The sequence below is a fragment of the Schistocerca gregaria genome, chromosome 11, assembly GCF_023897955.1.
Source record: "Schistocerca gregaria isolate iqSchGreg1 chromosome 11, iqSchGreg1.2, whole genome shotgun sequence".
NCBI classification, from domain to species: Eukaryota; Metazoa; Arthropoda; class Insecta; order Orthoptera; family Acrididae; genus Schistocerca; species Schistocerca gregaria.
This window is the reverse complement of record NC_064930.1, coordinates 61942008-61968158: the sequence shown is the minus strand read 5'-3', so window position 1 is coordinate 61968158 and position 26151 is coordinate 61942008. Positions and strand designations below refer to the sequence as shown.

Genomic DNA, 26151 nt, shown 5'->3' with positions numbered 1-26151 from the left:
TATTTCTTTTGTTATACCTATTGTCTCTCTCTCTCTTCCACTCTGTATCTCTGTCTCTCTCTCACACACACTCACTTTTCCTAGGCATCATGTGTTTTACCTTACCATGGGACACTTTATACAGAAAAGGGAAATTTGAGTAACAAGTTGGGACTTAGAGCTTCAGAGGTTGGCATCACTGGTAGTTAAAAAAGCAGGACAGACGACAATCGTCACTTTTAATCGATGTTCCGTGGTCGTCACTTTTTTAAAAAGTTTGTTGTGTGGAGTACATTTTTAAAATCAAGATGTGAGTGATCTAACAAGTGTCTCTTGACCGTTGACTCCGCTTAGCTCTTATTTTTTTTTTCTTATTACACGTAGTTAGGTTTAATGTTTGCGTGATAATATGATTGAGCAAAATGTAAAAGAGTGGCATGAAAATACTACTCTGCGGTTAACAAGTCGAGTTCTAGGCGAAAGAAAAATCGTATGTATTCGTGGTTGCGATATGCAGCGGACGATGCCGTAATACAGTTCGACGTTAAAGATTTATGACGAACCAGGGCTGGAACAGCTAGTTGAGTATCGCAGTTGTGAATAACGTTGTTTGGGATTTACCGGTATTATTAAAATGATTTGTTGTTGTTGTCTTCAGTCTGAGACTAGTTTGATGCAGCTCTCCATGCTACTCTATCCTGTGCAAGCTCCATCTCTCAGTACCTACTGCAACCTACATCCTTCTGAATCAGCTTAGTGTATCCATCTCTTGGACTCCCTCCACGATTTTTTCCCTCCACACTCCCCTTTAATACTAAATTTGTGATCCCTTGATGCCTCAGAACATGTCCTACCAACCGATCCCTTCTTCTAGTCAAGTTGTGCCACAAACTTCTCTTCTCCCCAATCCTATTCAATACCTCCTCATTACTTATGTGATCTACCCACCTAATCTTCAGCATTCTTCTGTAGCACCACATTTGGAAAGCTTCTATTCTCTTCTTGTCCAAACTATTTATCGTCCATGTTTCACTTCCATACATGCCTACACTCCATACAAGTACTTTCAGAAACTCCTTTCTGACACTTAACTCTATACTTGATGTTAACAAAGTTCTCTTCTTCAGAAACGCTTTCCTTGACATTTCCAGTCCACATTTTATATCCTCTCTATTTCGACAATCATCAGTTATTTTGCTCTGCAAATAGCGAAACTCCTTTACTGCTTTAAGTGTCTCGTTTCCTGATCTAATTCCCTCAGCATCACCCAACTTAATTTGACTACATGCCATTATCCTCGTTTTCCTTCTGTTGATGTTAATCTTATATCCTGTCCATTCCAACTGCTCTTCCAAGTCCTTTGCCGTCTCTGACAGAATTACAATGTCATCGGCGAACCTCAAAGTTTTTATTTCTTCTCCCTGGATTTTACTCCGAATTTTTCTTTTTTTTCCTTTACTGCTTGCTCAATATAGAGATTGAATAACATCGGGGAGAGGGTACAACCCTGTCTCACTCCCTTCCCAACCAATGCTTCCCTTTCATGCCCCTCAACTCTTATCAATCCCATCTGGTTTCTGTACTAATTGTAAATAGCCTTTCGCTCCCTGTATTTTACCCCTGCCACCTTTAAAATTTGAAAGAGAGTATTCCAGCCAACATTGTCAAAAGCTTTCTCTAAGTCTACAAATGCTAGAAATGTAGGTTTGCCTTTCCTTAATCTTCCTTTTAAGATAAGTCGTAAGGTCAGTATTGCCTCACGTGTTTCAATATTTCTACGGATTCCAAACTGATCTTCCCCAAGGTTGGCTTCTACCAGTTTTTCCATTTGTCTGTAGAGAATTCGCGTTAGTATTTTGCAGCTGTGACTTATTAAGCTGATAGTTCGGTAATTTTCACATCTGTCAACACCTTTTTTCTTTGGGATTGGAATTATAATATTCTTCTTGAAGTCTGAGGGTATTTCACCTGTCTCATTCATTTTGCTCACCAGATGGTAGAGTTTTGTCAGGACTGGCTCTCCCATGGCCATCAGTAGTTCTAATGGAATGTTGTCTACTCCCGGGGCCTTGTTTCGACTCGGGTCTTTCAGTGCTCTGTCAAACTCTTCACGCAGTATCATATCTCCCATTTCATCTTCATCTACATCCTCTTCCATTTCCATAACATTGTCCTCAAGTACATCGCCCTTGTATATACCCTCTATTCACTCCTTCCACCTTTCTGATTTCCCTTCTTTGCTTAGAACTGGGTTTCCATCTGAGCTCTTGACATTCATACAAGTGGCTCTCTTTTCTCCAAAGGTCTCTTTAATTTTCCTATAGGCAGTATCTCTCTTACCCCTCGTGAGAAAAGCCTCTACATCCTTGAATTTGTCCTCTAGCCATGTCAGCTTGGCCATTTTGCACTTCCTGTCGGTATCATTTTTGAGACGTTTCTATTCCTTTTTGCCTGCTTCATTTATTGCGTTTTTATATTTTCTTCTTTCATTATTTAAATTCAATATTTCTTCTGTTACCTAAGGATTTCTACTAGCCCTTGTGTTTTTACCTAGCCCTACTTGATCCTCTGTCGCCTTCACTACTTCATCCGTCAGACTACCCATTCTTCTTCTACTGTATTTCTTTCCCCCATTTTTGTCAATTGTTCCTTTGTGCTGTCCCTGAAACTCTGTACAACCTCTGGTTTAGTCAGGTTATTCGGGTCCCATCTCCATATATTCCCACATTTTTGCAGTTTCTTCAGTTTTAATCTACAGTTCATAACCAATAGATTGTGGTCAGAGTCCACATCTGCCCCTGGAAATGTCTTGCAATTTAAAACCTGACTCCTAAATCTCTGTCTTACCATTATATAATATATGTGATACCTTTTAGTATCTCCAGTATTCTTCCATGTATACAACCTTCTTTTATGATTCTTGAACCAAGTGTTATCTATGATTAAGTTATGCTGTGCGCAAAATTCTACCAGGCGGCTTTCTCTTTCATTTCTTACCCCCAATCCATATTCACCTACTATGTTTCCTTCTCTTCCTTTTCCTATGCTCGAATTCTAGTCACCCATGACTATTAAATTTTCATCTCCCTTCACTACCTGAATAATTTCTTTTATCTCATCATACATTTTTTTCAATTTCTATGTCATCTGCAGAGCTAGTTTGCATATAAACTTGTACTACTGTAGTAGGTGTGGGCTTCGTGTCTATCTTGGCCACAATAATGCGTTCACTATGCTGTTTGTAGTAGTTTACCCGTACTCCTATTTTCTTATTCATTATTAAACCTACTCCTATTTTCTTATTCATTATTAAACCTACTCCTGCATTACCCCTATTTGATTTTGTATTTATAACCCTGTATTCATCTGACCAAAAGTCTTATTCCTACTGCCACCAAACTTCTCTAATTCCCACTATATCTAACTTTAACCTATCTATTTCCTCTTTAAATTTTCTAACCTACCTGCCCGATTAAGGGATCTGACATTCCATGCTACGATTCGTAGGATGCCAGTTTTCTTTCTCCTGATAACAACGTCCTCTTGAGTAGTCCCCGCCCGGAGATCCGAATGGGGGAGTATTTTACCTCTGGAATATTTTACCCAAGAGGACACCATCATTTAACCATACAGTAAAGCTGCATGCCCTTGGGAAAAATTACGGCCGTAGTTTCCCCTCGGTTTCAGCCGTTCGCAGTAGCAGCACAGCAAGGCCGTTTTGGTTACTGTTACAAGGCCAGGTCAGTCAGTCATCCAGACTGTTGACCCTACAACTACTGAAAAGGCTGCTGCCCCTGTTCATGAACCATACGTTTCCAGTGTGCCCTGATACGAAACTTCCTGGCATATTAAAACTGTGTGCCCGACTGAGACTCGAACTCGGGACCTTTGCCTTTCGCGGGCAAAGGTCCTGAATTCGAGTCTCGGTTGTGCACACAGTTTTAACCTGGCAGGAAGTTTCAACCATAGGTTTGTCGGGCCTCTCAACAGATACCCGTCCGTAGTGGTTGCACCTACGGTACGGCTATCTGTATCGCTGAGGCACGCAAGCCTCCTTACCAACGGCAAGGTTCATGGTTCATGGGGGGCTCAGGACAGTATGGGTCTATATAGTGCACAACGTGAATAATGAGTGTGCCCCCTGTCATCACATGTTGTGTAGTTCGCATCTGTGATGCTGATTTTGTTTAGGTAGTTCGCGTGTCTTCTTTATAATATTGCTCAAAGTTGTGTTTGTGGAGGCTTAAATCGTGTTCTTGCACAGAACTATGTAGGTTTAGTAGAGATGATGCGCATCTGCCTTTACCATAACTTCACTTGTAATGTTTTTTGTTTAATCTAAATTCAGTTGACTCTTAATTCTAGCGTAGCCCAAGTTCTGGAGTCAACAGAAGTGTGCGATTCCACCCGTCTGCTTTGACCCATGACATATGGATGTTGTGCTTAGATTAGATTAGTTTTTCATTCTATAGATCCGTGCTGAGGCGATCCTCATGGATGTGGAACATGTCAATTTTTTTAAGCTGAAATAACGATACTAATGGTATGAGTATATACAATTCATTTGTTTTTATTAAAAAATGCCAGTGAAGTAGGAGTTGGCCACTAGTAAGTCTTTCAGTGAGATAAGGGTGTTGTCGTGTGTGACGTCATGACGGTGCGGAGCTTGGTTTGAGAGTGTGGCGTGTTTGTAGATGTCGTCGTGTTGTGGTTTGTGGTGCCTTCTGCTGGTATGTTCTGGGTTTTCTTTTGTTTGGTGTATCGGGCTCAGTTTGCTGTTTCTCAGTGTCGACTGCTGTTTGCGTATTTTTGAAGTGGAATTCATTTCAGTGAGTTAGGTTTTGTGGTTTTGTGTGAAGGTTAATTTAGTGATCGCCGTACGTCGGGTGGTATTGTTATTAACTTTAATCGGTTGTGGTTTTTTGTTCAGGAATGGATATGAAAGACAAGATAAACAGTTCTCGTTTGAGGGCTGTTATGGGGGACACAGCCTTAGAGCTGATAAAGTTCCTGCAGCTTTTTGGCTTAATTGCCGAGGTGGTGAAGTGCGGTGTGTGCCGTGAAGCAATGACGATAATATGTGGCGCTCTCGGAAAGACGACATATGCGTGAGATTGTACTTGTTACTTATTATTTTTGTTATAGACCCCACAGAATTTTTGCGCGCATGAGACTGGGGTGAGTGAGAAGAGCGTTCTGGGTTGGTATTTGTTTTGTTGTGAAGTGTGTTCAGAATTTATTAAATACAGGGGTAGTTTGGGGAGCATGGGGTTATTGTGGAGGTGGACGAGTCTCAGTTTGGGAAAAGGAAGTATGGGAGGGGGAGGTCTGTGGCTGGTCTTCGTGTGTGGTGGTTTGTTGTTCCGAGGGTGGGGGTTCCGAATGTGTTTTTAGGGTTGTGGAAGGGAGGTCCAAGGCCGAATTAGTGGGGTTAATTGAGGAATATTTAGAGCCGGGGTCCACAATAGTTCATCATGCTTTTTCTTCGTATAGGGGTTTGGGTGAGAGGGGATTTAATCATTTAGTAGTGAACCATTGTATAGAGCTTAAGAATTATGAGACGGGGGCTTGTAGTAATACAATAGAGTAGATGTGGGGGACAGTTAAGTCAGTTCTTTGGAGGGGGAAGAGGAGCTCTTCCAAATTTCAGTCTCATTTATATAAGTACTGTTGGCGGAAGAGCGTCACAGAGGGCTATTTTGTTGTTTGGGCCTTCTTAAGGGCTGTGGGTAAAATGTATAGGCCGAAGGTGGTTGGTTAGGCTGGTCTGGGTAGGTAGGTAGGTAGGTAGGTAGGTAGGTAGGTGGGTGGGTGGTTTATTTTGTTGTAGAGTATTTGTTAAGGGGTGGGAGTGTGTTTGTTATTTGTTTTAGTTGTGTAGGATCTATTTTGTATAAGTTTTTGTTGAGTTGTAGTGTGTGACTGAGATTTTTTATGTTGCATTTGGTTTTTGTTTGTGGGTTTTTTATTTTGTGGTCAGGGGGAAGGTTGGGTTGGTTGGGGACAGGTTGAGGTGGCCGATGCTTTTGGTTTAGTACTTTTTGTGTTTGTTTGTTTTTTCGGTGTATTTTCGTCTTTAAAATATGCATGTAACTACTTTATAAGTGCCAGATTGGAATTGTCGTTTATGGTAGTTTCCGCCATATTTGTGGCGTCATGGGTCAAAGCAGACGGGTGGGATCGGACGCTTCCGTATTTCCCATTTTTGTTCCTGGTATTGTATGTATGAGCTGAGCTGTCTGTTGGAAAAGGAGATACATTATTTAGGACAATTCCATTAAGGAGTAAATAAACTGAGAGGCAGTAGTAAGCATATCCAGTTCTTTGAAGAGGTTTCTACAGGACGTCCGTGAATTTACTCCATAAATAATATGTATTACACGCTTTTGGACTCTGAAAACTTTTGTTTGACTTGAAGAGTTACCCCAAAATATTATGCCATATGACATTATGGAATGAAAGTATGCAAACTTTTTCATTTTTATGTCGCCTGTCTCTGCTAACACCCGAATTACAAACACAGATTTGTTAAGACTTTTCTGCAGTTCTGTGTTGTGCTCCTCCCAACTGAATTTATTATCAAGTTGTAATCCAAGGAATTTAAGACTGTCAGCCTCTTCCTTTTGCTCTTCTTCGTGTGGTGTGTGACATTACGGCACAAAGTTTACTTTATGAGTTGGTTGTATTTTTAGATGTCATTTAGTGTTTGATTGTGCGCTTTGGTGGTGTGTGCACGCACGCGCGGTGTGTCATGTGGTGTATTGGGTTCATTTGAGCTTTGGTGTTGGAAGAGGGGAGTTGTTGGCAATGTTCATGACCTAAGGATTGAAAATGTTTTCAGTGAGTTATCAGTTTTTTGTGTTCTATTTACGTATTCGCGTTTTCAATTGGTTTGCTGTTTGTGGTGCTGTAAGACGTTTAATTTGTTGTGTGGATTCTCTTTTTATGCATGAATATGACGATAAAAGTGAAATAGCGCCATGTTGCGGGTGGAGATGGGAGAGGATATGTTGTCCTCGATTAAATTCCTGCAGCTGTTTAGATTAATAGCAGAATTTGTGAAGTGTGGCGTTTTGCCAAGAGAACATGCGGTTGGCGAAAGTTCCGGCATCTCTGACCACGGACATGCACATGTGTCGGTGTCAGAAGGACAACGTTTGGATCTCCCTTAGACGCGGTACCTGGTTCGAGAAATCTAGGTTGGCTGTGAGAGATTGTTTTCATCACTTACTATTTTTGTTTTAGGTTCTCTATTAGTTTTTGTGTGTGTGCGCCTGTTGTGAGTGAGAGGGTGGTGTTAGATTAGTTTTCTTTTTGTAAGATTGGTTTTCTTTTTGTAGGGCAGTGTGTTCTGAGTATGTTAGTATAAGAGTAAGTTGGGTGAGCTGGAGTTAGTGTTTGATATAGATGAGTCACAGTTTGGGAAGAGAGAAGTATGGGAGGGGTACGTCTCTGCTTTGTTAGTTACTTTGTGGTGTGGGTATGCCGATCATGTTTTCACGGTTTTGGAGGGGTGCACTAAGAGGGACTTGAAGGGTTAATTGAGGAGTAGATTGAGGAGGGGAGTACTGTAGTTTCAGTTGCTTTTTCATCATACAGGGGCTTGGAGAAGAGGGGTTTTGATCATTTAGTTGTAAAGCATAGTTTAGAGTTTAAATAATTGTGAAACTGCTGCATGTGCTAATGCAATTGAGGTGTTTTTGGGGTGGTGGTGGTTAAATCAGTTATAAGGAAGAGAAGAGTGGCTCTTCTAACCTGCCACATCTCATTTAGATGAGTATTGATGTTGGAAGTTTGTACCTGGGCATTATTGTATTTTTCGTTTTCTTCTTTGGGCAGTAGTGAAGATGTACGGGTTAGTGGTTAGTTGTTGGCGTTTGGTATGTGGGGGTGCAGTGGAGGGGGGGGGGGTGATTGTGGGTAATGGGTGTGTATGTTTTGTGTATTTATCGTGTATCGATTGTTTTTAATTTCTGTGGGGAAGTTTGATGTTTGGGTTTTGGGTTGGTGTGGATTTGGTTTTATTTCTCGCAGTTGCAGGTGTTTGGTTTTTGGTATCATTGGCTGTGGTTGGCCTACATAGGTCAAGGGAAAGGTTTCATTCCAATATTTGTCATCTGATAATGAAGCCGAAGAGGATGTCATGGCAAAAATTATTGAGGGCACAAAATGTAAAGTGTGTTGCTGTAAGAGTAATTTACTTGTCAAGAACTATCACTAATTCTCTGTGAAGTTTTATGAAATGTCTCATTTTGGATTTTATCAAAGTATTGTCATGAAGTACTGTCATGTGGTATCATCATGAGGGGGCAATTCTAGGTATGTGCATTACATCTTGTTGTTGCAGCATGTGGTCATTAGAGCAAATGTGAAATGTTCATATATAGAGCACATTAGAAGCCAACATTCTGCGAGCTAAAGATAATGAAGGCAGTAAACTTTTGTTCTACTGTACATTGTACCAAGCAGTAGTTGGCAGAAGTAAAATGTTGAGGAAATATGTTACGCTCTACAAGAAACAATATGTATTTAAATACATGATAGTAAGGGTTTAGCTTATAGTTGTTAGTATGTAGGTAACAAATTATTCAATAATATACCACTATTTGTCTAAGTATTTACTGAGCATATTTATAAACATAATGTGCTTGGCTCATTGCCTGCCCATTCTGCAATGTGAAGGGAAAATGATTAAATGTAATTGCAGTACTTAACCTACTCTTCCTTTACATAGAATAATATAACATTTATTGACATTATCTGTTGGTGTAATGACACCATTTGCCCTAATGACATAGTAATAAAATTATTATTGTTAAATTATCCTTCAGGTATGTCACATGGAGCACTTAACTAAACAAACTTCGTTCTCGGCTAGAGTTTGAAGCAAGCTATTGAACTGTCCACCATTCCACCACCTTACAGGACCACCCACTGTAACTGTTTTGAAGCTACAGTTGCTTGCACCATTCTCCCAGAGGTGGACTTGGGGATGTATTTGGGGGAGGAGTTAAACAGTCTGTCAGAACTAGTCATACAGCAGTAAGTAAAAATTGTCCGATTTTTGCTTTGTGACTGCTAAGTAACTCATGTTTTTGTTGCATGCTGTATCTAATTTGTTAACTTGCATTATAAAAATAAAATCTTTAGTCAATACCTACTACATTGGTTGCACATTTACCATTTGCATTGGTAGCTTGCTAGTTACTTCCATGTTATATATGATGTATTCACAATGTGATATGGATTATGTGTAAGCTGAACAGCAGATTGCATGGCAGAAGTCCAGTGACACTGTACCTGTCCCTTACTTTGTGTGCTGCAGTTCATGCAATGAATGATGGACAGCGAACATAGCAAATAGCGAGTGGGACTGTCACATTCCGACCAAACCTCAGGCTCGGGCTTTGCCACAGGTCACTTTGTCACCACACATAGTTTTCTTCTCGCTGTTCACACTGAAAACAAACGCAGTTGTTCAGTTACAATCACTCATTTCGCAGTTGCCGACTGCATCGCACAACAGAAGAGCCAGGACATTGTAACTACGTTTAGCCTCTTGCATAGATAATTTAAAACATGTATGAAGTAGTTCAAGTTATACTTTCCTTCTTCTGTTGTAGTTGTGAACATCGCTGTCACTTTCATAATGAAGTGAATTTTTGCAGACTTAATCAATGAATGAATTCAATTTGAGGCTTTGGTTGTGTCCCTAATTGCTTAGAGATCTCCACAACACAGAATATTCTCCCCCAGAACCTTAGCGAATGAATGACTCTGTACCCCAGAGTTGGCCAGTTTCGACATTTATATCAATATTTGCACCTAAGAACTTTGTAGTTTCTACCAGATTTATTATATTCTGTTGGTATGCTTATATTAATAGGTGATGAACTTCGTTTGCAATGCCAAACTGGATGATTTATGTTTCCCAAACTTTGCAGTAGGTACATTTATCCAAAACCAGTTAATAACTTGAAGAAAAATATTGTTTTTCCTGTTGATGCTTTTTGCTTAGCTTGACAGGACATCATCTGTATGCAGAAGGAAATAATTTTGTTTTCAGATCAGCTTTCACAAGTGATCACATACTGGACCCAAAGTGCTTACATATGGGCAGGTTTTTGAAACAGTGACAAAAATAAATGATAATACACATGCAGACCATAAACTACAAGCATATTGACACTACTAACTGTTAACCCACAAATTATGTCACAAACAATATTATTATGATTATGATGATGACACAGAAAGAAAAGGAAATAAGTTAGAATCACAGTTTATGCGAGGAACTAAAACGGTGAGGGAGAACCTTTAACGTCTACTGCAATACTCCAAATCATAAACTCGTGACATTATAGGATCACAGTAATTTTTCATAGGATATATTGAATCTAATGCGGCTACAGTGGAAAAAGAGGTTTTTGGCAGGACAAACTAAACACTAATGAAACAGCCACAAGAATGAGAAAAATAGTAAACGAGCAATGCATGGTTTACAGATTCAAACGCCTTGTGTAACTTTTCTGCGTCCTGTTTTTAGAGGACCTGGACATCATGAGGGCCCAAAAAGATGGAATTCTTTATTCAATAAATTTCTTTGAACCTTCCTGAGTCTAAAAATATAAGATTTACCCATAGGACCTCATTGTTTTCACATTTAAATGCCTTTGTGAAGCACTTCAGTGACCAGCTGTCACACTACTGTGAAACACAGAACATTGCTTACAGTGTCTCATTATTTAATTTTGGCACAGTGTTTCCATAGCAACTCATTTGTGTAATTTGAAGAACATATCGACTATGAGCTGGGATTTATTGGAATCAGTTTCTGTTCATACAAATAGATCACTTGAATTTACTTGTGTTTTTCTTGTGCATTGGTGTTGGCAAGTCAGCTTTTTAGATGTCTGTGCTGCATGCCGTATGTCTTGATGATGGAGTAATGAGCAGATTGAAAAGTGCAGGCAGCATGTTGCTGGAGCTGAAAAAGTTGATGAAGTGTGACAAAGTGGGTCAGAATAACAGAAAAGAAAGAAAAACACTAAAAAGGATGGAAAAGGACACCCAGAATCAACAGATTGTAGAGCTGGAATGTTTTGGACATGTTATCATTGAATATATCTACATCTATATGGATACTCTGTAAATCACATTTAAGTGCCTGGCAGAGGGTTCATCGCACCACCTTCACAATTCTGTTATTACAATCTCTTACAGCATGCGGAAAAAGCGAACACCTGTATCTTTCCATACAAGCTCTGATTTCCCTTATTTTATTGTGATGGTCGTTTCTCCCTATGTAGCTCGGTATCAACAAAATACTTTCAAATTTGTAGGAGAAAGTTGGCAATTTGAATTTCCTGAGGAGATCCCAACGCAATAAAAAACGCCTTTCTCTTAATGATGTCCATCACAAATACTATATCATTTCAGTTACTCTCTCTGCCAATTTCACGATAATACAAAACATGCTGCCCTTCTTTGAACTTTCTCAATATGCTCTGTCAGTCCTATCTAGTATGGTTCGTCTCATTAGATCTGTGACATTTTTCAAGTGTCCTGCCAATAAAATGCAGCCTTTGGTTAGCCTTCTCCACAACATTTTCTGTGTTTTCCTTCCAATTCAATTTGTTCGTAATTGTAATTCCTAGGTATTTAGTTGAATTTAAGGCCTTGAGATATGACTGATTTATCGTGTAACCAAAGTTCAATGAATTCCTTTTAGCAGTTATGTGCATGACTTCACACTTTGTTATTAATGGTCAACTGCCAATTTTTGCGTCATTCAGATATCTTTTCTAGATCGTTTCGCAATTTGTTTTGATCTTCTGATGACTTTATTAGTCGATAAATGACAGTGTCGTCTGCAAACAACCTAAGATGGCTGCTCCGATGGTCTCCCAAATAGTTTATATAGATAAGGAACAGCAAAGGCCCTATAATACCACCTTTGGGAGTGCCAGAAATCACTTCTGTTCTACTTAAAGACTTTCCATCAATTACTATGAACTGTGACCTCTCTTTCAGTAAGTCACAAATCTAGTCACACAACAGACGATATTCTGTAAGCACCCAATTTCACTATAAGCTGCTTGCATTGTACGGTGTCAAAAGCATTCTGGAAATCCAGAATTGGGGAATCAATCTGAAATCCCTTGTCAATAGCACTGAACACTTCGTGTGACCAAAGACTAGTTGTTATCACAGGAACGATGTTTTCTAAACCCATGTTGACTGTGTGTCAATAGACTGTTTTCTCTGAGATAATTCATATGTTTGAACACAGTGTATGTTCTAGAAACCTGCTGCTTATCGACATTAATGATATGGGCCTGTAATTAAGTGGATTACTCCTACTACCTTTCTTGAATATTGGTTTGACCTGTACAACTTTTCAGTCTTTGGATACGGATCTTTCATAGAGCGAACAGTTGTATGATTGTTAATTATGGAGCTAATCATCAGCATACTCTGAAAGGAACCTAATTGAATACAGTGTGGACCAGAAGACATCCTTTTATTAAGTGATTTAAGTTGCTTCACTACTCCGATGATATTTACTTGTACGTTACTCATGTTGGCAGCTGTTCTCGATTTGAATTCTGGAATATTTACTTAGTCTTCTTTTGTGAAGACATTTCGGAAGGCTTTGTTTAGTAGGTCTGCTTTGGCAACACTGTCTTCGATAGTACCTCCATTGTTATTGCACAGTCAAAGCATTGATTGTGTCTTGCTGCTAACATACTTCATATACGACCAGAATCTCTTTGGATTTTCTGCCAGGTTTTGAGACAGTTTCATTGTGGAAACTTTTATAACCATCTCGATTGAAGTCCGCGCTAAATTTCAAGCTTCTATAAAGGATCGCAAATCTTGGGGATTTTGTGTCTGTTCAAATTTGGCATGTTTCTTTTGTTGTTCCTGCAGCAATGTTCAAACCTGTTTTGTGTACCAAGGAGGAGAGGGATCAGCTCTGCTGTTTGTTAATTTACTTGGTATAAATCTCTCAATTGCTGCCAATACTAATTCTCTGAATTCAAGCTACATCTGGTCTGTACTAACATTGTTAATTTTGAAGGAGTGCAGATGATCTCTCAGGAAGGCGTCAAGTGAATTTATATCTGCTTTTTTCAATAGGTATCTTTTTCATTTATTTTTGGAGGATTTGAGGGTTGTTGTTGTTGTTGTTGTTGTTGTTGTTGTCGTTGTCTTCAGTCCTGAGATTGGTTTGATGCAGCTCTACATGCCACTCTATCCTGTGAAAGCTTCTTCATCTCCCAGTACCTACACTGCAACCTACGTCCTGCTGAATCTGCTTGATGCCTCAGAATATGCCTTAGCAACCGATCTCTTCTTCTAGTCAAGTTGAGCCACAAACTTCTCTTCTCCCCAATCCTATTCAATAGTTCCTCATTAGTTATGTGATCTACCCATCTAATCTTCAGCATTCTTCTGTAGCACCACATTTAGAAAGCTTCTATTCTCTTCTTGCCTACGCTATTTATCGTCCATGTTTCACTTCCATACATGGCTACACTCCATACAAATACATTCAGAAAAGACTTCCTGACACTTAAATCGACACTCGATGTTAACAAATTTCTCTTCTTCAGAAACGCTTTCCTTGCCATTGCCAGTCTACATTTTATATCCTCTCTACTTTGACGATCATCAGTTATTTTGCTCTCCAAGTAGCAAAACTCCTTGACTACTTTGTCTCATTTCATAATCTAATTCCCTCAGCATCACCCAACTTAATTCGACTACATTCCATTATCCTCGTTTTGCTTTTGTTGATGTTCATCTTATACCCTCCTTTCAAAAGACTGTCCATTCCGTTCAACTGCTCTTCCAAGTCCTTTGCTGTCTCTGACAGAATTACAATGTCATCGGCGAACCTAAATGTTTTTATTTCTTCTCTGTGGACTTTAATACCTACTTTGAATTTTTCTTTTGTTTCCTTCAATGCTTGTTCAATATACAGATTGAGTAACATCAGGGAGAGGCTACAACCCTGTCTCACTCCTTTCCCAACCACTGCTTCCTATTCATGCCCCTAGACTCTAATAACTGCCATCTGGTTTCTGTACAAATTGTAAATAGCCTTTCGCTCCCTGCATTTTACCACTGCCACCTTTAGAATTTGAAAGAGAGTTTTTCAGTCATATTGTCAAAAGCTTTCTCCAAGTCTACAAATGCTAGAAACGTAGGTTTGCCTTTCCTAAATCTTTCTTGTAAGATAAGTCGTAAGGTCAGTATTGCCTCATGTGTTCCAATATTTCTACGGAATCCAAACTCATCTTCCCCAAGGTTGACTACTACTGATTTTTCCATTCATCTGTAAAGAATTTGCGTTAGTATTTTGCAACTCTTGCTTATTAAACTGATTGTTTGGTGATTTTCACATCTGTCAACACCTACTTTCTTTGGTATTGGAATTGTTATATTCTTCTTGAAGTCTGAGGGTAATTCGCCTGTCTCATACATCTAGCTCACCAGATGGTAGAGTTTTGTCAGGACTGGCTCTCCCAAGGCTGTCAGTAGTTCTAATGGAATGTTGTCTACTCCCGGGGCCTTGTTTCGACTCAGGTCTATCAGTGCTCTGTCAAACTCTTCACACAGTATTGTATCTCCCATTTCGTCTTCATCTACATTCTCTTCCATTTCCAGAATATTGTCCTCAAGTACATAACCCTTGTAGAGATCCTCTATATACTCCTTCCACCTTTCTGCTTTTCCCTTCTTTGCTTAGAACTGGGTTTCCATCTGAGCCCTTGATATTCATACAAGCGGTTCTCTTTTCTCCAAAGGTCTCTTTAATTTTCCTGTAGGCAGTATCTATCTTACCCCTAGTGAGATAAGCCTCTACATCCTTAAATGTGTCCTCTAGCCATCCCTGCTTAGCCATTTTGCACTTCCTGTCGATCTCATTTTTGAGACATTTCTATTCCTTTTTGCCTACTTCATTTATTGCATTTTTATATTTCCTCCTTTCATCAATTAAATTCAATATTTCTTCTGTTACCCAAGGATTTCTACTAGCCCTCGTCTTTTTACCTACTTGATCCTCTGCTGCTTTCACTACGTCATCCTTCAGAGCTACCCATTCTTCTTCTACTGTATTTGTTTCCCCCATTCCTGTCAATTGTTCCCTTATGCTCTCTCTGAAACTCTGTACAACCTCTGGTTTAATCAGTTTGTCCAGATCCCATCTCCTTAAATTCCCACGTTTTTGCAGTTTCTTCAGTTTTAATCTACAGCTCATTTGAGGGTTACAATATTCAGTCTTGTTATGACAATCCTGTATTCACTAATCCCTGTGTCCGTTTTGATGCTCGTTATAACTCAGGATTATTTGCTGCTAAGAGGTCAATTGTGTTTTCACAACCCTTTACTATTCGTGTGGGCTCATGAACTAACTGCTCTGAAATAATTTTCAGAGAATATGTTTAGCACAATTTCAAATGATGTTTTGTGTACTGCTGGAATTAAACATGTATTTTTGCGAACATATTGAGGGGTAAATTAGTCACCACCAACTATTATCATATGGGTCGGGTATGTGTTTGAAATAAAGCACAAGTTTTCTTTCAACATTTCAGCAGTTGTATCATCTGAATTGAGAGGTCTGTAAAAGAAACCAATTATTATTTATTTCCGGTTGCCAACAATGACCTGTGCCCATAGTAACTCACAGGAACTATCTACTTAGATTTCGCAACAAGATAAACTACTTCCAACAACAATGACACGCCACTGCCAACTGTGTTTAGCCTATCCATTCAGAACATCATTAGATTCTTCGCAAAAATTTCAGCTGAGCTTATATCTGGCTTTAGCCAGCTTTCCGTGCATATATTGATTTGACCATCAGTGCTTTCTATTAACGCTTGGAGCTCTGGCTATGACAGTTCACAACTGTTACACTGATGGTTCCTGTATCTACGTTCTTCCTATGTTCGGCCTGCACCCTTTGTGACCGAAGCCCTTTTTGTGTTTTCCAGAGACCCTCTGACCTAAAAAAACTACCCAGTCCACAGCCCCTGCTACCCACGTAGCTGCCTCCTGCGCATAATGGACAGCTGACCTATTAAATGGAACACGAAACCCAACCACCCTTTGACCCAAGTCGAGGAATTGCAGCCTACACGGTTGCAGAACTGTCTGAGCCTCTTGATTCAGACCCTCTACACGCCTCTGTATCAGAGGTCCACAATTGGTCCTGTTGACTATGCTGCAAATGGTTAGCTCTGCTTTCATCTTGCAAGCAAGACTGGCAGCCTTTACCACTTTTGTTAGCTGCTCAAAACCAGAGATATTCTCTTCTGATCCAAAGTGACACACATTATTGGTAACAACATGAGCAGCCACCTGCAGTTGTCTTCACCCTGTACCCTTCATTGCATATGAGAGGACCCGTTCCACATCTGGAATGACTCCACCCAGTACACACACAGAGTACATGTTGAGTTTTTTTCCCTTCTTGGCAGTCGTGTGTCTCAGGGGCACCATAATGCACCTGACGTTGCAGCTCCCGACTATCAATAATCCCACCTTCTGTGAATGTCCGGATCTTGCAGGCTGAGAGGTTTCATCTGAAACAGGACAAGTGACAGCATCTGGCTCAGAGACAGTGTCAGCCACAGGCAGCATGTGGAATCTATTTGTCAGACAAACCAGGGAGGTAAATAAAGGCATGCAAATCTTTAGTTTCAGTTTCCCATAATCAATGTTTTTGCATAATTAGGTATCATTATCTCATCCAAAATTAAAGTACAAAAACAAAATTTTCCATGAATAATAATGTTACTGCTTTTCTACAAAGGGAACCACATTAGTCACCCATGTATTAAGTATTTTACGCTGGAGCATGTCATATGTTCTTAAATTATTAGGAGAACAAATAGACTTCTGAAAAAAATGTTTCTGAAATACACAAAACAACAAATTGGTATATATCCCTGGTTTACTGATTTAACAATTTACCAATTAAAAGAATAAAATATGTTTTTATCTTTTATTTTGAGTAGTGTGGAAGTACAGTGTATCTAAAATAATAATAATTACACACAGTTCAGTACATAAGATAAAAATCAATGTTCACATCACTAAGTAATCCAAAGTTTTTAAATTTTCTTAAATATACTAAATATAACCATGCAAACAATCAAAGCTTGACAAAATTATTTAATTGGTTAGATAATAAATCTACTAACCAAGTGGCGGCAGCACACACACGTGAGACGGTTGCAATTGGTAAGCTTTTGGAGCCATTGGCTCCTTCAGGCAGAATGGTTGAAGGGGAAGGAAGAAGGGTGAAGAGAAAGGACTGGAGATGTCTTGGAAAAGGAGTAGATTTCAAGAAAGTCACCCAGAACCGTCGGCAGGGGAGTCTTTAGGATGAGGAGTAGTTTATGCTTCTCATCTTGTACGCTAAGTCTCTCCTAACCTGTGGATCTGGCTGACGTTCCTGAAATCAACCCTTTTTCCTAGACCTCTCCAGTCCTTTCCCTTCACCCATCATCCTTTTTCCTCAAACCTTCTTCCTGAAAGAGGAGCCACTAGCTCCAAAAGCTTGCCAATTACTGCTGTCTTTTATGTGTGTTTTCTGACACTTTACAGTATACTCGGTTTGTCATTATAAAGTTACATTCCAATATGTAATAAGGCTTTTGAGTTATTAAATTTCAAAGTACTATGAAAAACTACAGGCCATTCTGTCGAGGTTCCCTTACATAGGAATGTAGCCAGGCATGTGCTGAACCATGTGTTTCATGCAAGTTGAACTTCTCTATAACAGTGCTGCCATTGGCGCCATAAGATGCCTTTGATAGTTCACAAGAGATCCCCGACTGGTGATAGCTCACAGATTTTAAAATTGTGATTGACTGAATACTCCATTACTGGACTCGGGGCAGGATATTGTGCCATTTGCACTGATGAATTTTTGTCTGAAATGCTGGGCAAGTTCATTCGTTTGTTCAGGAGGTGAGGCCACCTCAGTCCACTACTGTCTGCATCTTGTGCTCATCTGGTGGTGACACTGCGACACTCGGCATGGTATCCCAATCTCCAAGCACCCTCGGCCACACACCGTCAGGTGGCTTGCGGAGTATGGATGTAGATGTAGGTGCAGAAAGAGTTCTGTATAGCCAGGAATGAGAGATTGTTTACAACATAATTAAGTTCCTGTTGGAAGAGGCAAAACAGGATAAAAATCCCATTAAAAAGTACCATAGAAGTAATTTAAGCTGCTATGCCTGTTTCACTTTGGACAATAAGAAGAGTGAAGAGAGGGCAAAGAAGTAGTTGCCAATAGCTCTGGGATTTCTCTACTCCAGGAGGGGGGGGGGGGGGGGGACAGAATAAAGAGGGAAAAAAATTATAGATTTAGGTGATTTCAACAGATAAGTTGTGTGCAAGCTGAGACACAATTTTCATGCACCCCCAATAACCACTTTTTCTTGTGACAAGGATAAATATGTATTTCTTCATTACAGTACCTGCTCCCACAAGTGTGACTTCAGGTGTGCCAGATTCTTTAATGTCAATGTATTAGTTTGACATTATCATGTAATTAACATGTGTAATATTTACCATATGGTGCTAAACAGCAGGTAACAGGAAAGTGTTTGTAGAACATTTAGAAATACATAGTAAACATGGTGTCTATTTGAATAAATTAAAGTGCTATGAAGATTGTTGACCTATATATATTGATGAAACATAAATTTGTAGTTCGCATACTACAACCAAAGAATGAGGAAGTCGGAGTGCCAGTTTCAAAAGGACGTCATCTCATTACATTCCAGTTCGCAAATGAGTGCCTTGCATAAAATAAACTTTCTAGAGTTTGGTCACACGTGTCCTCCCAAATCTAAAGAAGAAATAAATGTTTTCGCTGAGTTTAATAATAGCAACATACAATGTAATATGCATCAAACTCAAAATTGTAGAGACCCCAATTTTTCATTAAAAACGTAGCAATTTGGTGCAGTGTGTGACTTAAATGCACAATGTCACATTATCTCTATTAATGAAATGATGGGCACTTCGTTATGCTGTCACGTAAGGCTACAAGTACTGTGAAATGATTTTTTAGCTAGACAGTTTCAGTGAAGTTCTTTGAGAAAAATGCAAGGTGTGTGCGCCTGTCAGTGCCAGCCAATGATGTCTCGTAGTGCCCGACATTTCCCAGTCCGCGACCCCCAACCACTGCTGCTCTCCCCACGCTTGTCCAACTGACTGCAAATCTACTGGCCACATTACTCTGCCCACAATATACACATGTTGGTGGAAACCCTGGAGTACTTTACCTTTGCAAATTTTGAAAAATTATGGATCGATAAGGAGTACTTACTGAAATCTATTGTTACCTTTCGTATTGTGACACATATTCAGTTGAACCTACTAGTACCTGAGATTGGGTTCAGCCCACAATGTGATAACCTATACCTACATCTTAGAAGTGTTTCATGAAAACAGTACTTCTTCCCTTTGGGAATTGCCAATTGAGTTACCACAGAACTTTTGTAATATTTGCCTTTGATTGAATGTATGTCTACCTGTAACAGAATAAGCACACCTGAATTGCTTCAATGTCCTCCTTTAATCGTCCCTGGTTGGAATTCCAAATACTCAAGCAGTAGCTGAGAATGGGTAGTACAAATGTCCTGTACATTGTCTTTTTTATAAATGATACAAACATTTGTAGAGGTCACCCAATAAACCTAAATCTGTCGTTCCCATTCCACTCGGCTGACCAAATGTGGTCATTCAATTTCATGTTCCTTTGCAGTGTTTCACCTAGGCATTTAATCACTATGACTGTAGCAGCACAGTCCTGATAGTGTATTAGAACAAAAGTGTGTGTCCCCCCCTCCCCCATTATCCATCACAGTAGTAAGAACAGTCATTTCTTTTTTGCGACTTGTTTTGGATCATCATGTCTGTCTTCAAACTGTAGCCTTAAACATATGGACAATCATACAATCCACCAATTGATATGCGAGTGCCCTCCTACAGTGACTCAGATGACATTGCAGTATGTAACTTTATGCTTTTGGAAACAAGAGAACAAAACACTGACAGTATTTGTTTTGTGTCTACAGTTACAGACTGGAGGCTGCAGCGAGTGATCTGCTAAGGGATCTGTGCTGTTGCTCAGGTTGGAAGGCAGTGTTTGGATACGAGTAGATAAAGCAGTATTGAAAGCTTCAAAGTAACAGATGTCCAACAAAGGCATATTTAACCCCTTGTGGAAAATTTTCTGTATGAGTCATGTACCACATATGTTCCCAAAAACATAAACATGAAGTAAGGCCACAACATTTTACCATCTTGTAGGAGGTATCAATTATTCCACACCATCTTTTGCTTTCAAGGATCAGGATTATATTCAAAGTATTTTGGTGGGGATATGGTGAAATTTTCATTGTATCACTTCTTTTGTGTACAGCTTTTCTTTTCCTAGTGAACTTACTGCACTGATTTTCTTTCTGAAACTCCTTGGCAGATTGAAACTGCAAGCCAGACCTGGACAGGAACCCAGAACCTTGCCTTCTGTGGGAAATTCTCGTACGAATGAGCTGTGTATACAGGCGTGACTCAAAACGTACCTTCGCAGGTATGCTTCCTACCTTACAAACTTCACAGTAGTTCTCCTGCATACACAGCACTTGTGGAAGGAAGTATACTGCAGACTGTTGTTTCCTCTAGACATGCAGTACTTGGGTGAAGTTTGGAAGGTAGGAAGTAAAGCTACGAGGGTAGGTTGTGAGTCAAACCCGGGTAGTTAAGTCAAAAAGAGCAGTACCCTCAAATTGTGAGGTTCTGGGTTTGCGTCCCAGTCCCGTACACAGATTTAATCTGCCATTAAATTTCATAACAGTGCACACTACTATGCAGAATCAAATATTTATTTTAAATTTTCTCAACACTTTCAGAGAGTAATTAAAATTGCCTGCTCAATATGAAATGTCTAATATACTTCTCCAAATGTTTTTATGGGTCATCTTATGTACATGCTTTTCTTCTATCATTTAACAGTGTTCCGTTTTGATCTGTAAGTCTTCAGTTATCTAAAAATACACAGACACACATTTGTTCTAAAAATTCTGCCATTGTTAATTTCATGTGATGTACCACAAAATGTTATATCGCTTCATAAACAGTTGTTAATGATGGACATAATTTGTTTTATAATTTTCAGCAATCACCAAATGCAAATTACATGTCAATAAATGCTTCGGTAATTCCGGATTGGGTTTCTCAAAATTTTCTGTAGTTTTGAGGTTGACAGTCAGCAGTGAACAAGAGCACTGTGTTGGAAATAGTGTTTTGTGATCTCACAATTTCATAGTTTAGAAGCAACGCAAATAAGCTAGAGGAAAAAAAATCTTGTACTACAGAAATGTGTGGTAACAATAGTGTGTACTGCTGATAAATGACCATATCTCAGAAGCATCTTCATGGACTTCCGTGCTCTCACTGAAGTGCCAATATGTTTACTTCCTAATGGTGTTTGTGGTTAATAGTCAGAATGAATTTAGGATGAACTGTTCAGTTTGCAACCACAACAATGAAAGCAAAATTGCTATACAGACAGATTTCTGATAAAAGTTGTGGATACCTCCCAGATGTGCATTTCTTTTTAGTTTCTGTCCATACTCATGGATGCAGAAGTGTTAAGCTTTCACAGCTTAACTGCTGAACCAATTTTGATGAAGTTCGGAGTGGAGGCAGCTAGAGAGCTGAGGAAGAACACAGGCAACTTTAGGAAGCGTGTAGTATAAGAGGCTTACTGACTTGAAAAATATATCATGAAATATGGAACAAAAATTACTCTTTTGCAGAGCTATTTATTCTTCGACTTTCGAACTGTATCATATGCACATCATGAACTATGCTTAACCAAACAGGCAGATACATAGGGTAGCTTCACACTCAACACTTCACTTACCATCTCTCATCATAACAAAACTATGTATATGTGAGTGCAGCTGTGTAGCAGCTAGTGTGATACACGTACATAATGAATACACATCAAAATACTCATTTGAAATTCCTCCAGTAAATTGCTCTGAAACTTTTGGGACATGAAACACAGATGTTGAAAACTTTAGGGTCCTGCTAAATTGGTCAGGTGTGTGCTACACTACAGAGGCTGCTACCTCAGTATCTGACTGTGTGTTTTTTAGAGGAGGCAACTCTCCATCCAGCCCAGTAAATGACGCTTTAGGAGGCCAGAAATATAAGTGTAAGATCCAAAAGAACCCCTCCCACCCCCAGAGGTGAGAATATAAAAATCCTTGTAGTTAACTGGCAAAGCATTCGCAAGAGTGCTGGTTAGAAGTGCCCTTGAAAAATAGCGAAGCTCACATAGTACAGTACAGAAAGGTGGCTGAAACCTGAAATTGGTATCAGTGAGATATTTCGGTAAATTTAAGTGTACATCAAAAGGATAGGCTAATGCAAAACTCAAATCAACTGAGATAGAAATTTTAAGCTGCATGTGAGGTTGTTTGGGCAAGACTCAGTATCAGAGGTTGGCAAAAAATAATTGGATCCTTCTGTCGCCCACTTATCTCCTGATGTAACTGAGATGTATGTTCAGTTAACTAGATAAAATCAGTAGTGTCAGAGCTCAGTGAGAAACGTGAAACTTTCAGCACAGGACAGGAACACATACAGGAACTGTGTCCAAAGTTTAAAAGAATAGTTAACCAGACACTGGTTAGGTATGCAACCAGTAGAACAGTTCATAATGGGAGGGAAGCTCCCTGGTATACAGTCACTGTAAAGAAACAGTGATTGCTGCATAATAGGTGTAAAACAACGTGTAGGGTTATAAATAGAGAGATGCTACATGAAACATGTTTGACTGTCAAGAGAGCAATACGTGAAGCTTTCAATGATTACTGTGATGGAATGCTGTTTAATTAAACCCAAAGAAATTATGGTCATATGGAACGGCCGTTAGTGGCACCAAAGTTAATGTCCACTCCCTAGCGAATGAGTGAGCAGGAGGTGAAATGCTTAACTCGGTTCAAATGTTCCTTTACAAAGGAAAACACAGGAGGATTGCCCCAATTTAACCCTCGTATCTCTGGAAAGACGAGTGAAATAAATGTTGGTGTCAGTGGTGTTCAGTTAAAACCTGAAATTGTTAAAACTGAACAGAGCTCCAGGGCAATGTGAATTGCTGTCATATTCTATACTGAGTTAGTCCCTCTTCTAACTATAATCTATTGGTCGAAAAGGGTTAGTAGAAGTGATCAACAAAATTACTGTCCAATACCCTTGACGTAGGTTTGTTGTATAATCTCAGAACATATTCTCAGCTCAAACATAATGAGGTATCTCAAACAGAACGACCTCCTCAGTGCCAACCAGCAGGGATTCCAAAAACATCGATCAGGTGAATCCCAACTCACACTTTTCTCACATGACATACTGGAAGCTTTGATCGAGGCTGCGATGTAGAGGCAGCATTTCTTGGTTTTTGAAAAGCATTTGGCTCACAACCAGTACCAAACCTATGCTTATTGTTAGAAGTATGGTCGTATGGGGCATCAAGTGAAATTTGTGATTGGATTGAGGACTTTGTGGTTGGGAGAACACATGTTACCGTGGATGGAGAGTCATCTTTAGATGTAGGAGTGACTTTGGGTGTGCCCCAGGGTAGTGTCGGGATGTGCCCCAGGGTAGTGTCGGGACCCTTGCTGTTCATGTTGTTTATTATGACCTTGTGCACAATATTAACAGTAACCTGAGACATTTTGCGGATAGTGCAGTTATCTACACTCCTGGAAATGGAAAAAAGAACTCATTGACACCGGTGTGTCAGACCCACCATACTTGTTCCAGACACTGCGAGAGGGCTGTACAAGCAATGATCACATGCACCGCACAGCGGACACACCAGGCACCGCGGTGTTGGCCATCGAAGGGCGCTAGCTGCGCAGCATTTGTGCACCGCCGCCGTCAGTGTCAGCCAGTTTGCCGTGGTATACGAAGCTCCATCGCAGTCTTTAACACTGGTAGCATGCCGTGACAGCGTGGACGTGAACCGTATGTGCAGTTGACGGACTTTGAGCGAGGGTGTATAGTGGGCATGCGGGAGGCCGGGTGGACGTACCGCCGAATTGCTCAACACGTGGGGCGTGAGGTCTCCACAGTACATCGATGTTGTCGCCAATGGTCGGCGGAAGGTGCACGTGCCCGTCGACCTGGGACCGGACCGCAGCGACGCACGGATGCACGCCAAGACCGTAGGATCCTACTCAGTGCCGTAGGGGACCGCACCGCCACTTCCCAGCAAATTAGGGACACTGTTGCTCCTGGGGTATCGGCGAGGACCATTCGCAACCGTCTCCATGAAGCTGGGCTACGGTCCCGCACACTATTAGGCCGTCTTCCGCTCACGCCCCAACATCGTGCAGCCCGCCTCCAGTGGTGTTGCGACAGGCGTGAATGGAGGGACGAATGGAGACGTGTCGTCTTCAGCGATGAGAGTCGCTTCTGCCTTGGTGCCAATGATGGTCGTATGCGTGTTTGGCGCCGTGCAGGTGAGCGCCACAATTAGGACTGCATACGACCGAGGCACACAGGGCCAACACCCGGCATCATGGTGTGGGGAGCGATCTCCTACACTGGCCGTACACCTCTGGTGATTGTCGAGGGGACACTGAATAGTGCACGGTACATCCAAACTGTCATCGAACCCATCGTTCTACCATTCCTAGACCGGCAAGGGAACTTGCTGTTCCAACAGAACAATGCACGTCCGCATGTATACCGTGCCACCCAACATGCTCTAGAAGGTGTAAGTCAACTACCCTGGCCAGCAAGATCTCCGGATCTGTCCCCCATTGAGCATGTTTGGGACTGGATGAAGTGTCGTCTCACGCGGTCTGCACGTCCAGCACGAACGCTGGTCCAACTGAGGCGCCAGGTGGAAGTGGCATGGCAAGCCGTTCCACAGGACTACATCCAGCATCTCTACGATCGTCTCCATGGGAGAATAGCAGCCTGCATTGCTGCGAAAGGTGGATATACACTGTACTAGTGCCGACATTGTGCATGCTCTGTTGCCTGTGTCTATGTGCCTGTGCTTCTGTCAGTGTGATCATGTGATGTATCTGACCACAGGAATGTGTCAATAAAGTTTCCCCTTCCTGGGACAATGAATTCACGGTGTTCTTATTCCAATTTCCAGCAGTGTATAATGAGGTACCATCTGAAAGAAGCTACATAAATATTGTCATATATTGATAAGATTTCATAGTAGTGTAAAGCACTTGTTCCCAAAAATGTTATATATATACAGGATTCATATCATTGTTTTTCCTTGCAGAAAATTTGAGGGAGCCATCTGGAGGTGGCATTGAGGCAGCAACACAAATCACCTAACCTGTCGGTGATGCGTCCAGGGCCATCACCACATACAGTTAAATTGTTGGCTATCCTCACCACGTGTGGGGGTATCGGCGACTCCTTAGCAGCGTAGGTAGTGCTTGGCTGAGTGGAGAACAGTAGAGAAGAGGGAAGAGCCCTGAACCGTGAATTTACTTTCAAATTTTTTATTAAGAATGTACTTCATTTACCAGCGATTCGTCAAGAACATTAACACATTTAATCACAGTATGTGAGCATGGAAGTAGTTGGCAGGGAGTAACCGATGAAATCAAAATGAAATTGCTTTTAACAAATGGGAATTTTATTCCTAAAAGCTTTTTTTTTCCTTTGAATCAGATTTAAATTTATAAGCAGAAATCACCCTCCAAATATCAAGTTATAATTTATTCAGAGGCAGAAGGAAACAAATTTTTGAGTGTACGAGCTTTGGGCTGAGAGCCTTGCCACTCCCTTTTGACACGGCTGTAGTCGTGGCCACTCACAACAACCTCTGAAAGGCTACACAGGGGCAAATCTGCAATGCACCAAAGTAACTTAAAGTGAAAGTTTCAACAATTTACACAAGTACACAAACTATGCGCCCCGTAGGAGGGATGGAAATGGTACAAAACACTAAAATTAAAAGATTAACTTCCCACCGAAGGTGCAACTTGATTTTAACTTCTAAGAAAAGTCTTACGGTGGAAGGGTGGCAACTTCATATACTAAAATGACCATTTAAATAAAAGCCCATGACATGCAGTCTTA

At 40.4% G+C, this 26151-nt stretch overlaps 1 long non-coding RNA gene across 1 annotated transcript; it reads left to right on the top strand.

Annotated features, from left to right (window-relative positions):
* The first annotated feature begins 203 nt into the window (after positions 1-203).
* On the top strand, positions 204-25473 carry LOC126295347 (uncharacterized). Its single transcript, XR_007552462.1, has 3 exons — positions 204-289; positions 8811-9021; positions 25343-25473. It is a non-coding gene; the product is annotated as an uncharacterized LOC126295347 (long non-coding RNA).
* Positions 25474-26151: the final 678 nt, after the last annotated feature.